This window comes from Misgurnus anguillicaudatus, chromosome 7 (genome assembly GCF_027580225.2).
Source record: "Misgurnus anguillicaudatus chromosome 7, ASM2758022v2, whole genome shotgun sequence".
Taxonomy (NCBI): Eukaryota; Metazoa; Chordata; class Actinopteri; order Cypriniformes; family Cobitidae; genus Misgurnus; species Misgurnus anguillicaudatus.
Genome location: NC_073343.2, coordinates 17,330,372 through 17,346,061, shown reverse-complemented (window position 1 = coordinate 17,346,061; position 15,690 = coordinate 17,330,372). Strand labels below are relative to the sequence as shown.

Below are 15,690 nucleotides of genomic sequence, written 5' to 3'. Positions count from 1 at the left end.
CTATGATTATGGGTATTCAAACATAAAAAACAAACCCAGTGTCATCCTTAACTTGAAATCGGAAACAGCACTTAAACAAACAGCCGCTCAGATGTGGTGTTTGATACAAAACTTGCCTTTTCTTCTAGGGGACATTGTTAACCCTGAAAGCCTGCACTGGCAGTTGTTCATTTTGTTGCGAGAGATATGCAGCATTATATTTGCTCCTGTTGTAAGGTCTTGCAGTTTTCCTGAAACAGCTTATTATTGACCATCACAAGTTGTTCAAAGAACTTTATCCTTTTCGAAACCTTATCCCAAAACACCACTTTTTGATACATTATCCTAGTATGATGATTCAGTTTGGACCTTTGTCAAAACTTTGGTGTATGAGGTTTGAAGCTAAGCATAATCCAAATGCACCAAATGCATATCCTGTTGTTGTACGTTCATTGGAACATGGTGACCAAATATGTGAAGAAATGAACTCCGAAGCAACAGAGACAGTTCATGTGTCCAACACAGTAATTGTAGGTGGACATACATACAGAACAGGAATCATTCTGATGTTGTCAGTTAGTTCTGAACATGAACAAATCTTTGGAGAAGTTGTTCATTTATTCCCAAAGGTGGACAAAAACATTGTGTTGACTTTTGTGAGGATTGTTAATGTTATTTATTTTGATGATCAGTTTTACTCATTTGCTGTGGAAAAGACGGAAGAGTATAGACTTGTAAAAATTCCTTCTGGTCTGTTAGATTCCAGACCACTTGATATTCAGACAAGTTTTTTGGATGGTCTTATCTACATAAATCCAAGATACAAAGTGTTTTAATGAGTTTTTTTTTTTTTAGAAAGTACAGGGGAAGTTGTGGGTCATGTTGCCCAGTGTTCGAATTGTGTCAAAGATTATGGGGGGTCCCCTAGCTAAGCCCCCCCCCCATCATTACAGTGATAGATGCAATAACCAAAAACAAAAAATATTTTATTTTACTTTATAACTTTTTTAGTTATACACGAATGATTACATTTTACACATTTAATGTAAATCTAACAAAAAATATCTCACAATTCTTTAACATTTTTCATTTACGTCCTTTCTGCCAGTGTACACATGCAAACAGAGCAAAACAAATGATGTGAAGGACTTTTATAAAACACTTTATTTTCCACTGGTTAGAATGGTCCACAGCGGCCTGATTTTTTGAGCAGATTTGTCTCTCCCTGTTTTACTGGCTGTAGACAGACAATGTTTCTCCTTAAGCCATGACTGAATATAGAGTTGAGGATCAAACATGTTGAGAGGGGGGCCATTAAGGTCAATGAAAAGAACAGCAGAGAGGCGATTCCTTGCATCTGTGGCAGTGGCATTGAGGGCTGAGAAGCCTCTCTCACAGTCAGCAGAACTTGCCAGGTATGTTTTACTGGCAGTCAACAGTTTTTTGAGGACCTTTCCATTCTGGTCATTGTTGAGCTTCCAGTTTCTGAAGTCTTCAACTGCTTCCCTACTTGATACCCCAAGCATCTTTGGCAGGTCATGGATCTCTTTCTCCCCAAAAAGAACAAGAAGGTCTCTGGATTTTGGCCAGTTACCACGATTCAGTGGTGCTACAATTTTTGTGAGCTTAGTGTCAGGCATTCTTGAAGAGAGACTGTCAATGAGGGCTTGGAGGAAATGCAGTCTATTTATATGTTTTATACTCCTTTAAAGGGGCCATGGCACAAGACTTTTTTAAGATGTCAAATAAATCTTTGGTGTCCCCAGAGCACATATGTGAAGTTTTAGCTCAAAATACTATATAAATAATTTATTAAAGCATGTTTAAATGTCAAATAAATCTTTGGTGTCCCAGAGCACATATGTGAAGTTTTAGCTCAAAATACTAATGTGCCGTTTTGGGTGTGTCCTTTAAAATGCGAATGAGCTGATGAAATTCAAACACTGATCACAATGATGGTGGTTTGTTGGAATTAAAGCTCAATTGTGCTTTTCTCTGCACTAAATGGCAGTGCTGTGGTTGGATAGTGCAGATTAAGGGGTGGTATTATTATAATAAGAGCTCTTTATGACATCATAAGAAGAGCCATATTTAAACTACCTATTTTTCATGTGCTTGTAGAGAATGGTTTACTAAAACTAAGTTACTGGGTTGATCTTTTTCACATTTTCTGGGTTGATAGAAGCACTGGGGACCCGATTATAGCACTTAAACATGGAAAAAGTCAGATTTTCATGCCACGGCCCCTTTAAATTCTCCAGACTGAAGACTTTCCTCTGCTTTGTCCATTGACTTTCCTGGGGTGGTCTTGAAAGCCTTCAACACCTCAATTGTCATTTTTATTTCTTGTGTGGCATCCATAAGAGAAGTGTTTCTGTTCTGAAAAAAGACAAAACAATTCTAAATATAATCAACAAAGCATTTCAATGTCATTTTCTTGTTCATACTAAAGTAAAAGAAAGCCAATACATACTTGCAGTTTTAGAGATAGACTCCTAATGCTTTCTGTACACCTAAAGACTTTGAAAAGATTTAGAAAAGACGTTATACGATTATCAGCTCACATCTAAAGACTTGGGTTCACAGTTTTTAGTCTCAGACTAAAGATTTTACAAACACTGAATCTTGTAGTGACACTATTTACAAGACTACAACAAGATTATTTTAGCTTTTTATTCCCACCAAATTCCTCCCATCATGCTCAGCAGTGATTTAACAAAAATGTAGGAGAAGCAGCTACAGTTAGCTACTGTGGCTTTTGCCATTGCAGTCATTTGCCGTGAAAGAAAAAAGAAGTGAGGGCCTTGTCCACACTCCCACTTGGTAGAGGTCTCAGCAGACGGCAAAACTGTGTCCTGAGAGACATGCTGCGTGTTTTAACCTCAGCAACTGGAACATACATAAGGTAGCATTAGTTACATTTTCCCAAATTGTGCAAAGCTAGATTTCCTCTCTTTTTCATTCAGTCTTTCATTCGTGCTCTTGTACAGTAATGTCAATATCAAACATTAGTACATAATGCCATTCAATACAGTGGTGGAGTACGCCGGTTTTACACCGCAAGCGTGAGCAGCGCGTATGCGTAGCGTGAGCTGCCTGTGAGCAGGGCCGGATTAACCATACGGGCAACTGGGCAATTGCCCAGGGGCCCAAGATCTCCAAAGGGCCCAGGGCAGCAAGGGCACGAGCAAAATACTGTATCTGGTAAACTCCCGCTGGCCGCTTTATTTTAAACAAACTGTCAACACGGGCTTTTGCGCTGCGAAGAGAGACGCTGCGCTGCCTGACTTTGAACGTGAGTTGAGAGCGATTGAGAGTCAGTCTCAAGTTAAGATCCTCTCCTCATTGGTCAGTCCGCATGAGGTGGGTCAAAGGTTCTTACTACTGCTACAACAGAAAAAAACGAGACATGGAGAAGCTAAGTGGGAGCGCGAAGCGTAAATTAAAAAAGGAAAATGAAAATTTAAAGTATAAACAGTGGTGTAGTCTACGTGATATGCAGGCATCTGCGCGATCCGATCGGCGTATGAAATCAAATTATTATAACGGCGCGAAAGTGACTGGGGAGCAGACTGGTGTGGCCCCACAAGAACCCACAGATGAGTGACAGTAAAGTACCGCGAGAGCGATTGTCGTTATCACATGGAGAAATCTGCTTTGAATCGCTCTCGCGGTACTTTGACATCACCAAGAGGTCTGCTTAGCGCCAAATGAAGTTGATCCTGCAGTGTAGCTGCTCACGCGACACTGTAAACAAACCGAGAAGTGAACGAGTGGAGTAGTGCACAACATAAAATCCGGAGAGTTCACAACACACATGTGAGTAAACAACATTTAAATCATCAATCTAGTTTATTACTTTATCTGGAGGTAAGGCTCCAATAAAATAAAATAAGCCGGTTTATGTCCTGATGGTTTTTAGCTGCCTTCCAGCATGTTCGCTTGTGCACAGTGTTAAACTTCCTTTCTCTGTGTTCATTTGTATATCTACGTTCAAGATGTAGCCTATATGATCTTAAACTTCTGTGAGGAAATTCATGTCTGCGTTGATGTTCAGTTCAGACTTGCAAATTAAAGATCATTTTCTTCACTTTGGTTTGGGTGTCTAATATTAGGCTATATGATGGTCTTGTAATAATAATTAAGTAAAAGCCTATTTTCATTTTTAGACAATGGTAGTGCATTTGTATGAGCATTTAAATATTTGTAAATCAAAAATACACCTGATGACAGTTAGAATTTGAAGTATTGAGGATGAATTTGTATATTTGTGAATTTTTATATTACAGTAATATATTCTGTATATGACCATATTATGGTGATCCTGGGGTCGTGATGATGGGGCCCTTGAATATTGTTGCCCAGGGTATAACAAAGTGTTAATCTGGCCCTGCCTGTGAGGAGAGCGTTAGGTGTGCGTGTCCATTGTGCTTTCACACCGGCTGCGTTTGCAGCGCATACTGTGTAGTTTAATAACAGTATAAAAATCTCAAGTTCACATTACTTTATTTTATATGCATTAATGAGCAAAACCTCTTCAAGACGGTGTTTGACGGTCAGTGTAATTTATATAACTGTGATTTGTTTAACCCACATTGTTTTCGTGCTGTTCTGGTTCGTGTAATGACATATATAGACACAATACACAATTATAAACATAAAAAGCCCATGGCACATTATTAAATCTGTTTCTCTTAAGTTTTACGATAAAATAAAATTCACTCAGTGATTGACAGCATGAAGCAGTCAATCGTGTTTCCCGTCAACAGTTTAAGCATAAAATTTAGATTTATAGATGTACGTTATCTGTTTCTCTGAAGATTATTAAGATATATGAGGACTCATTTTCTGGGCAGAGAGTGAATGACAGCGCAGTCTTCTGGTGTCTTTAAATATTTAATTGCTTTCTTTTAAATTGCTTAAAGTCATGACTGTTTGAAACATTTATGACACTTATGGCGTCACATGTATGGCCGCACGCGTGCGGTGTACGTGCTTGTGCTTTAACTTGTTAACTAGGGCGCCGAAAAAAACATGCGCCGCTTACGCGTTGCTCACGCTTGCGGTGTGAAGAATGTAAGCACATACCAGAAAACATTAGCACGTTATGCCTTTCAATAGAGTGGTAGAGTTAGCATGTTAGCACATACAGTATTGTTCAAAATAATAGCAGTACAATGTGACTAACCAGAATAATCAAGGTTTTTAGTATATTTTTTTATTGCTACGTGGCAAACAAGTTACCAGTAGGTTCAGCAGATTCTCAGAAAACAAATGAGACCCAGCATTCATGATATGCACGCTCTTAAGGCTGTGCAATTGGGCAATTAGTTGAAAGGGGTGTGTTCAAAAAAATAGCAGTGTCTACCTTTGACTGTACAAACTCAAAACTATTTTGTACAAAAAAAAAATTTTTCTGGGATTTAGCAATCTACTGAACCTACTGGTAACTTGTTTGCCACGTAGCAATAAAAAATATACTAAAAACCTTGATTATTCTGGTTAGTCACATTGTACTGCTATTATTTTGAACAATACTGTACCAGGCAATATCGCTCCACTTCTTTTCCTTTTCCACTCTGTCGTGGTCAGGGCCAGATTATCCAATGGGCATTATGGGCACGTGCCCAGGGGCCCATGCGCAGTCAGGGCCCAAGCGACGGGAGAAAATAAAATGTAAAATCTAATTGTTAATTATTTAGATTAACTATTTAAGCGCAAATAATCCCGCGCTGAATCGAGCGGAATGTGGGTGGCAGTAGTCTTCATAGTTTAAGTTCGGAATGAGTGAGAAAAGCAGCAGTGCACAGTTGATTTATCAGACAATCCATTACTTTTCTTCATTTATCCTGAATATGTGAATGTCCTGTAAATGACGCGAATCAGTGCTGCTCTGACAGCCTGGTAAAGTAATCATTTGTATAAGAAATCATTTGTACTGCATATGTGTCGAAAGGAGCCGCCCGCGCTTGTCCATGGTTTGGAAGCTGCGCAGGAACGCGCGCGCGACAAAGACATATGGGGAAAGTTTGTCGTATTTGCCCAGATTGCCCTTTCTCCTCTGCATCTGTGCGCAACAGTGAAACACACATTGCCAACAGACAGACAGGTAGGCAGGAGCTCTTCACACAGGTCGTATTCCAGCTGTGTTTTTCTTGACTTGTGGGGAAGTCAGTGGAGATCAAATGACATAACTACCAGTACCTCAGCTTTACAGCTCATTATCCAAAAGACAATTGTTGTCTTGCTAACATGACTTGTAATACGTTTTCTAAAGTGTAGATAAGCCAATAGTAACAGGTTTTAGTTTAAAGTTCAATACTTTTTTAAACTGTTTCAGTTGCTTTATTTTTTATTTTGTCAATCTGTCTGTAGTTTTTTCCCCACTTTTTTGCAGCATTTTTCCTGTGAAATTAACAATATAGCAGCAACCCTCCTTTTTTAGTTTAGTGTAAAGATGTGTTATTTTAACACCAAAAGAATTAAAAAGATTTACTACCACGTGCAAAATAAACAAACACAGTAGCCGCTTTTGCACTATCGGGCCTGTGCGAGCCAGGGCTTCAAACAGGCCTCACGGAGCCAATAGCCTCAGACCTCCAGCTGTGTAGCCAAAATCACGACGCGTTTGCATTGTCAAGCCAATAGCGCCGCAGCGGTTCAGAAAACCCCGCCCTTAATACGCCTACCTGGATGTAATGTCACACAACTCCGCCTGTTTTACCGTGAGGAAGTCACTTCAATCTGACAGGAGACGAGAGTTAGATTGCATCATCATACAACAAACATAATGAAAATGACTGGGGCGGCTGTTTGCACGGTGAAAGCCAAGATGAGAAGATAGAGATGTTTGCTCCGTCCGCGGTGTTACTCTTGAAGTTAATGTTGGCTGCACAGGAGCGATCTCAGGACGAGACAATGTCAGATCAATATGCAATAGTAAACTTTATGAAGTAGGATAATTACAAATAAAGCGTTCATCTACCTAATGTGCCATTATACTATATACACAATATTTTAAAGAATATAACGAGTCCTAGTTTTACATTTATGTAAAATAATCTTATTTTAAAATATGCACGTGTGTCTAAATATGTAACGTTAAGTTTTTTATTATAGTTCTTTGGCGATGTAAACATACTTACACATTATAAGAGGTGTGATATCTTCAATCATGAAAACGTTAGTTGAGCATCACATGAAACACAAGGTAACTGTCTTATAGCTATTTCAATAATGTGTCAATCAATAAAAACTTGCGATGGCTGGCGGAGCGTCTAACTCTTGTGGAACACCACTTGCCATCCTCGCTATCTCTGCTCACTAACTGACTGGACCGGCTTCGACGTGACGTAGACGGGCTCTGATAGAGCGCATACATAGGCGGAGCTCGGATGCATCGGCGCCAATCAGAGCTTCAGAGCTAAAGCGGGGCAACAGATTAGCTGTTCATAAAGAACCCGCGTATCTAACAGTAGTTCCGCATTACATTAATTATTTTGCACGCAAGTTTTTTTATTTTCATACCGTGTATTCTCCGTTTAAATTCATGCACCGAACCGTGACCCCCGTACCGATTCGGTTCGAAACGAATACATGTATTGTTCCACCCCCAATATATATACACATATATATATATATATATATATACACACATATATATATATATATATATATATATATATATATATATATATATATATATATATATATATATATATATATGGGCCATTCTACCGAATTGGTGCAAATTGACACTTCAAAACTTCTTGAAAAAAGTGTGTTTTTTCCTGCAAGCTTTGTAGTCATAAACATAGAAGAACATCTAAGGAACACTAATCTACTGATTGGACACTTTAGTTTCTTAGCATGTTTTTATACAGTTTCGAAATGTTTTCTCTCTCCCAGAATTTGTCACTACCGAAACACAACAACATTTGATATAAAAATTAGGTTTTTAATAGCCTATTCTGATTTTCTTTACATTAACCTTCTAAATATATTTTTTACATTTTTTTAAAGACAGTGTCATGGTTATATTGATTAGAAATATTATTTTAACAAAGCTATAAGAGTGGTTCATCAAATTAAATGCATTTTGAAAGCAATATTTCTCTGTAATTGCCATACATGCACTGATACAGTTTTCAAATTCAAGGATTCATTAGTTTAAATTTTTATCTAACTAAATAAAAGTATGTCATCTTTTCTGATAACAAAACCTATTTTATTTTTCCAGAACATTATTTGTTTCGGTCGTGACATCAAATGTTCGGTAGTGACGACCATATTGGATTTTCCATATTTTGTGTAAAAAAAAGTAATTAGTTAGTCAAAAATGGTTGGCATTATGCAGTCAAAACATATAGCACAAAGAATATCTAACGCAACACCACATAAAAGCAGAAAAAAATTACGCTGAAGAGATGGCGGATAGTTCAGACCTTGAAGGGATGCAAGATGCTGTGTTGATTTTCACATCTCTTGAGAAAAAGATGACATAATGTATGTCCATATAAAACTTCAAGCCCACAGTATAAACTACAGAATTTGGTGTGTGTGCACCCATGTCCATCTGTAATGTTGGTGTACACGTGTGCCTGTTTTTCCATTACACATTATAACTTCTCTAAACCTCCTTAACTAATTCTCTTGTTGCTGAGTTTGACTTTTTTGAGTTTGAAGTAAACTTAATTTTTTATTTGATTTGAGGTAGGTTGAATCAATTTTCATATAAAAGAACTAGTGATAGACCGATATATCGGCCGATTTTTGTGAGTTTTATGTGTATTGGCATTGGCCGATTTGTGGCTGCTGTGTTCACCGAGTTTTTCCGGCATTATTTACAGACAGAAATATAGTTTTTTAAGTTCAATTAATGTTACTTTTTTAAATTGAGACTTATAAAAATGACACGATGATGCCATATTTTACAAGTAAACTGAGTGAGCAAAAGAAGTATCGGCTCAAGAAAATAGGCTCTCTCAGTCTGTCCGCTCTAATTTCATCTTTCCGTCTATGCATGTTGGTGATTCCTCTCTCTCTGTAGCTATCTCTACAAATTAACCAAAGATATTTACATTTACATTATTAGTGTGAGCCTGCCATGTCTACAATTAACAATGACATGTCAATTTACAATGATACTGATAAGTGCTATTTGTTATGTCAATTATATAAAGCAATCAGTCAAAGTCCCGCTTAATTATCGCAGAAAGTTTTCCTAGAGACCAGAGGTAGAATCATATAGCCTTCGTTTATATCAATAATGAGTCAAGCTACTACTGTATGAATTAATTAAATTAATCTGGCCTAGTTCATTTTATCTTAGTTTGTAGTCCTAGTCAAATCACGTACAACATTACAGAAATATGACTGACAAATTATTTGTACTGAAAAAGAATATATGTGCAGTTGAAAGTTTCTATTTATTAATTAAAATAAAGAAATAAGTGTCATTTTGTCACTACCGAAACAATCACGTCACAACCGAAACGTCAACAAATGTTTCGGTTGTGACTGTTTCGGTAGTGACGATTTAAGCTAACTTTGATCCTACTGCTAAGATGCTAATCAGTACGTAGTTAGCTAGCACAGTTCTCGACATTGAAACATGAGTAAAACCTAAATGACCAGTAGAAAAAATAAAAAAAACTGAATTAATCATTGAAAATGTGTGATCGGTAGTGACATTCATAAATGTCACACACTGATTTCCAAACTTTTTATCACATTTACTTCAAAACCATGAGACTGATCTAATCACCATGTCATCACAAGAAAGAGAGGCACAGACAAAGTTTCTGGTTCAAAATGGAGGGGAGTGGCTTAAAGCAGTATTATATTATTGACCAAACTATGCAATGTTTCGGTAGTGACGTGAAAATGCGGGACAGTGTTTTTTTACATGATTTTACATGATTTTCACTGAAAATATCCAATAAATATATTTTTGGTTTTAATTAACAAAAGTATTCAAAATGATACTTCTTAAAAGAATGATAAAAAAATTTTAAAAAATTATTTCATATTTTTTTTCCTATGGTGAAATTCAGACCTTGGGGTTTGGGACAACCACCTCTCAATTGAAAGCACCATATAAACGATGATATTTTATATATAAAACCTGACGCTACCTCAAATATTACTTTGGGTTTTGATTGCTATTTGCTTATATTTTTTTATTATCAAACATTTTCCTACATTAATGCTTTTTAAATTAGTTTTTTGGTTCCGGGACAGCAATTTGCACGAATTCGGTAGAATGGCCCATATATATATATATATATATATATATACATATACATATATATACATATATATATATATATATATAGTTTGATTGTGTGCGTGGGGGGGCCTACAAGAAATTGTGCCCAGGGGCCTCCGAATTCTTAATCCGAGCCTGGTCGTGGTATGAATGGCAGTTTACACCTCAACGTTAACGATCGAGACAACGGGAGCGCCCGAGACTCCAGTTAGATTCCTAAAGACTGCCGGTGTTTAGTCTGAGACTGTGAAAATCCTTGTGTACGCTAGGCATAAGTTCACGTAGCACATCTTTTATAGTTGCCAGGTCTTTAACAAAACCAGTGGCTGTGATGCAATTCAAAAGGCCATTGAATTTTTTTCTTTCTCCATCACAACGTGATCCATCTTCAGCTGCTTTTTTCATCTGTTCAGCCAAAGCAGGGTAGTCTCTCCAAACAGCTTGTACTGTCAAAAAACTACTTGCTACCCAACGAATGGTAAAGATTTGACCAATCGTAAGCAGGCTGACATTGACTTGAGAGGCTGCCTCTGCCAGTTGTCTTGCATTCTTTGGGGACTGATGGTACAGTGTGTACAGTTTTGAAATAAATATCTCAAAGTAATTGCAACCTGTGACTGACTTTAGTGCATCATTTACTGACAACTCAAGCCTGTGTGCAAGGCAGTGGATACTCTCCAGAAGACTGTAGTCTTTTTTTAGCCTTGTGATAAGACCACTTTCTCTTCCAGTCATCACAGATGCCCCATCGGTTGTTATGCAAATCAGATGAGACTTGAGATATTCATCATCCAGGTCAGCTTCCATGAGACTCTTTTTTACTGCTTTGTATATGGCATCAGCAGTTGTTCCTTCCTCCAGCTCAATGAAATCCAAAAATATGTTTTCAATCTCACCTTCTCCTGTTACATCCCCTCTGAGGTACAGAATGAAGTAGCTTATTCCAAATACAGTGCTTTCATCAACTGTAAGACCAATCCAAGAGCCAACACTTTTAATAGTCGATACAATTTTTTTCTTCATTTTAATAGCAATATGTGCTATTATATTAATACAAGAATGATCAGATTTGTGGCAAGAGCCAGTTTTTACACCATTCATTTCCTGTAATTCGACCAATCCATTTATTTTTGAGAAAGCTAACTTCTCTTTTGCAACAAAATATGCTGTTCCAAATGAATGCTCTGTCTCTGACAGAACTTTAGCATTTATTGTTTATGTCAATGTGGTCAACACCTCTTTCTCTCTCAGCTGTTTGATTTCTGTTGCTTTCTTGTGAGTTATGCTGTCTTTGTGTTTGTAGATTTTCTTCCTCATGGACCTAACATCTTTAGCTGAGACCTCTCCAGAAGTCCACTCCTCTGAGACCTGTACTCCCTTTTGTGTACCAAAAAGGCGCTTTGCATCTCTGCAGAATATGCATCCTAATTTATTTCCATTTATGAATAACCATGGGGAGTATTGCTGTGTCCATGCCTCAAGCTGTTGCCTGCTAAAGTGTCTTAAAATCTGATCTGTACTTGTAAGAAGGGGTGAAGCTGTGCTTTCGCCCTGGGCTGGGTGTACACAATGTGTTGTAGATGTGCTGACTTGGGTCCTGCACTGGGGCTGGGCTGTCTGCATTTCTTGTAGGCTTGTAGCTTGTAAATTCTGTACTGTTTGAGTGTCCTGACTTTTCATTTCACTGACAAGGCTCTTCTTAGGCTGAATGCTAAAAAAAGTATTTAAAAACATTGTATTTTCACAATATTTTCCAAATATACTCTATGCCTGACTTTGTGTTTTTCTTATTTCTGATTAACTCCTTCCCCAACAGCATTTTATATAATTTTCACAAAAGTTAGTGTTTTAGAAGTTGTGTAAAAGCACCACCTAGTGGATAATAGCGGAATATGGATTGCCCTAAAACTCGTATTTGGCAGGAAAGTGTTTTCTTTTGAATATTTACTCGTCAATAGCGGGAAAAGAGCTAACATTAACTGATTGTTTCAACAACATTTAAGAGCAGAAATAATTATAACAATAAGACTTAACTCTCAAAAAAAGTCAGTGATGGTTTTTCTTTTCCTTCCCTTGTCCATATCTAAAAAGGCAAGTGATAATATATTATTTTCGCATTGTTGTTACCGTGAGTGTATTTGTGAAAAGAATCACATCAGCAGTGACTGAAAATACATTATTAATTATAATTAAAACTGCAAGCATTGATGGAAGGGCCCTCCAACACATGCCACCGCCATTCCATGGCATTAGAACAACAGGGAACAGTAGTAAACATGCATTTAAAGCAACACTATGTAGTTTCCATGTAAAAATGACTTACAGCCCCCCATGTGGTTGAAAAGAGCAACAGTGCCTGGTATCAGACACTCTTCTGCAGGCAGGGGGAGGGGCGGGCTGTGTGCTCTACCCTCCACCGCCACTTTCAGAGTGTGCTTGTAGCAGCTAGGAGGCTTGCTCAGGTTGTAGCAGCAGTACAATTTGTCCAGTTAAAAGTTAATCTATCACTGAAATAATTTTAGAGACATTATTTAAAGGTAAAAAAGCTACATAGTGTTGCTTTAAGCACATAAACAGAGGTAAACTTTTTAAAAGTCTAATATAATGTGTCACATTTCCTGTTGCTAATCACAAATGACAATGAGCTAACGTGTGTAAAATAGCATGAAAGAAAGACTTCTTGTATATCAAAATTATATAAATATCCTAATAACTTTTCAGTTACAACACAAACGCTTAGTCAGTATTGGTAAATTCGGTACAACGTCATAAATCAATAAAGAATTCCATCTTACCATCAACGAGGTGAAAATCATCCACGCAGAGACAGCTATTGACTCGTCTGTCGATTCCTCCAGAAAACAGCGTGGGGCGCACTTGAGTGTTTACATTTATTTCAGACAGAAATCTTTTGGATTCGTTTATTTCGAAATAAGGGACAAATAACAAACAGTATCGCTTTGTGGCAGCTTACAACGAGAATTTTAAATTAATGTAGTATTTTAATGTTAATAAAACCAGGGGACCCCCCTAATTTATATTTTTGTGCTTTATGGGGGGTCCCTAAAGGCTCATAGGAGGTCCGGGACCCCCCCAGACCCCCTTCAATTCGAACACTGATGTTGTCTAATGAAATTAGAAAAATGTATTAAAACACATTTTATATTGCTTTAAATGGTCTTTAAATGCGTATGTTTGTATCCATTGACTTGATATAAATTGTTATAAAATAAAATGTATTGTAATGGATTGATATCAATTGAAGTCAAATTTTTTGTTGTCATGACTTTTGTGTCAAATGAAAATATTTTTTTAGTGTAAGAATTTATATGTGTTCCTAACACAATGCGTGTAGCCAAGAACAGCACATAATGTGTAAATATTACACATGTTTACACATCTTTGTGTTAACCTTCCAGACACATTTACTGTGTTAAAATCATTAACACAGTAATTGTGTAAACATTACACATGTTTACACATCTTTGTGTTAACCTTCCAGACACATTTACTGTGTTAAAATCATTAACACAGTAAATGTGTAAAAAATAGCACAACCCGCGTTGTCCCAGAAGTCACCCATGGATGTGTCAGAATTTAACACGGTTTGTGTCCATTTTAACACATCCTTTCTAAGAGTGTACACTGTAAAAAATCCAATTAATGAAACGTTGGACGGGCAAAAATATATAAGTTAAACCAATTTTCTTGTTTGAGCTAGTTGAGAAGACATATTATTTTAAGTCTAGATAAATTTGTGTTTAAAACATTAAATGAATGGTTATTTTCAAATCCAGTCAACATTCAGAATGGCTAGTGTTGACTGAACTAATTAAGACAAATCTGGTCAATATGTGGACTTATGACAGCTATGTTTCCTGACAACAAAATGCTCATAATATTACTGTTATTTGGTCACAAAATTTAATTGTAAGAGTTGTTCAGGCGTGAATGTATGTGCTTTAAGTTTAAATATGTGGTTGTTTAATAAAGATAGCGTCTATTTAAAATGTGCTCGGACACTTTCAGACAGAGAAGAGCCACAGAAGAGCTCCAGAAAATCACCGGCGCTTAAGCGCTCACACCCCGCCCAGCGCAGCCTCGCCTCGGCAAGTGCATCAGAAATCGACTGCTGGCTCTGATATCTCTGTGGCGTTTAAACGTGATTTAATTCATTTTAATTTCTCATACTTAATAATGAAAGGGTTATGTTTTAAATCATATTTTAGGATTGCACTTAATTAATATCGCTGTTGAGTGATGTTTCATATCTTTTACATTTGTTATAACCGGACTGCATGCGAATTTGAACTTCAGAGCTGAAGGAGCGGGTGGAGAAATAGTCCCAATATCATAACAATCTTAAATAAAACTTCTAAATATACCCGTGTGTGTACCCGTGTGCGCGCGCGCGTGTGTGTATGTACAGTATGTGCGTGTGTATTGAATTTAAAATGTCTTAACTCGGAAGGATCTCAATCACAGGTCATTTCATCTGAGATCAATCCGCAACGTAACAGCCGGAATCACTCACTCAAGTTCACGTCAGTGTTTGTAAATAAATGTTAATTTTAGACTATATTAATCGGCAAAGACCCAAATACTCAACGTTTTTGTAAAGATATAAGTTATATAAAGGTGTGTTATGTTATGTGTCCGAGTTAAAGTGGAGCTATTTTTAGTTAAGATAGCCTGGATATAGGGTTGGTTTACCGGGCAGGGTTTAGGACTTCGTCTTAATTATAATTGGGACATTTTTACAAACAAACCTTATAAAATACAATACTGGCATGCATTTTGAGACAAAACAATAGCACTCATATGTTAAGAGATGTCAGTATTTTAGTCAGTGATAAGCCCTGTCCGAGAAAACCGCCCTATAGTGGTTAATTCAATTACGTGTGATGTCTGAGGGAAAATTGGCAATTTTAGGGAACAAAGTCTTTCACCGTCAAGCTTTATTATATTAAACATGTATTTATGTACAGTATGTGTGTGTACTTATATTCCTCTGTTTATCAAACCAGAACGGTGATGATGTGGAGAGGCAGACCAGAGGGATACATGGCGAAAGAAGTTTTCCTAAATGGCCCTGCAGATGTTCTGACTGACTTTGGAGTGCTTTTTGGACTGTTTTATGCCCTCTATAAAGAAGACTTAATTCTGTATGTTCAGTCTGTATGATAAGTGAATAAAGCTTTTGTTTTTATGTGACTGAAGTTAATTATGTTAACAACACCAGCATAAATGATTTGATAAATAATTTAAAAAAGTTTATTAAAAATTCCCAAATAAAAAATATTAATTGAAGTAACACATAAAACATTGAGTAAAAACTTAAAGATTCAACTGATTAAAACATTTTAGTTGAATGAACTATAAAGCTAGTTGAGCAAACATACTTTTTTATATTTGAGTCAAGTTTGGGCCAACTAAAAAAC

General features: G+C 36.9%; 1 pseudogene; it reads right to left on the bottom strand.

Moving 5' to 3' along the window:
- Positions 1-848: 848 nt before the first annotated feature.
- LOC141365206 (E3 SUMO-protein ligase KIAA1586-like) lies at positions 849-11,872 on the bottom strand (annotated as a pseudogene).
- Positions 11,873-15,690: the final 3,818 nt, after the last annotated feature.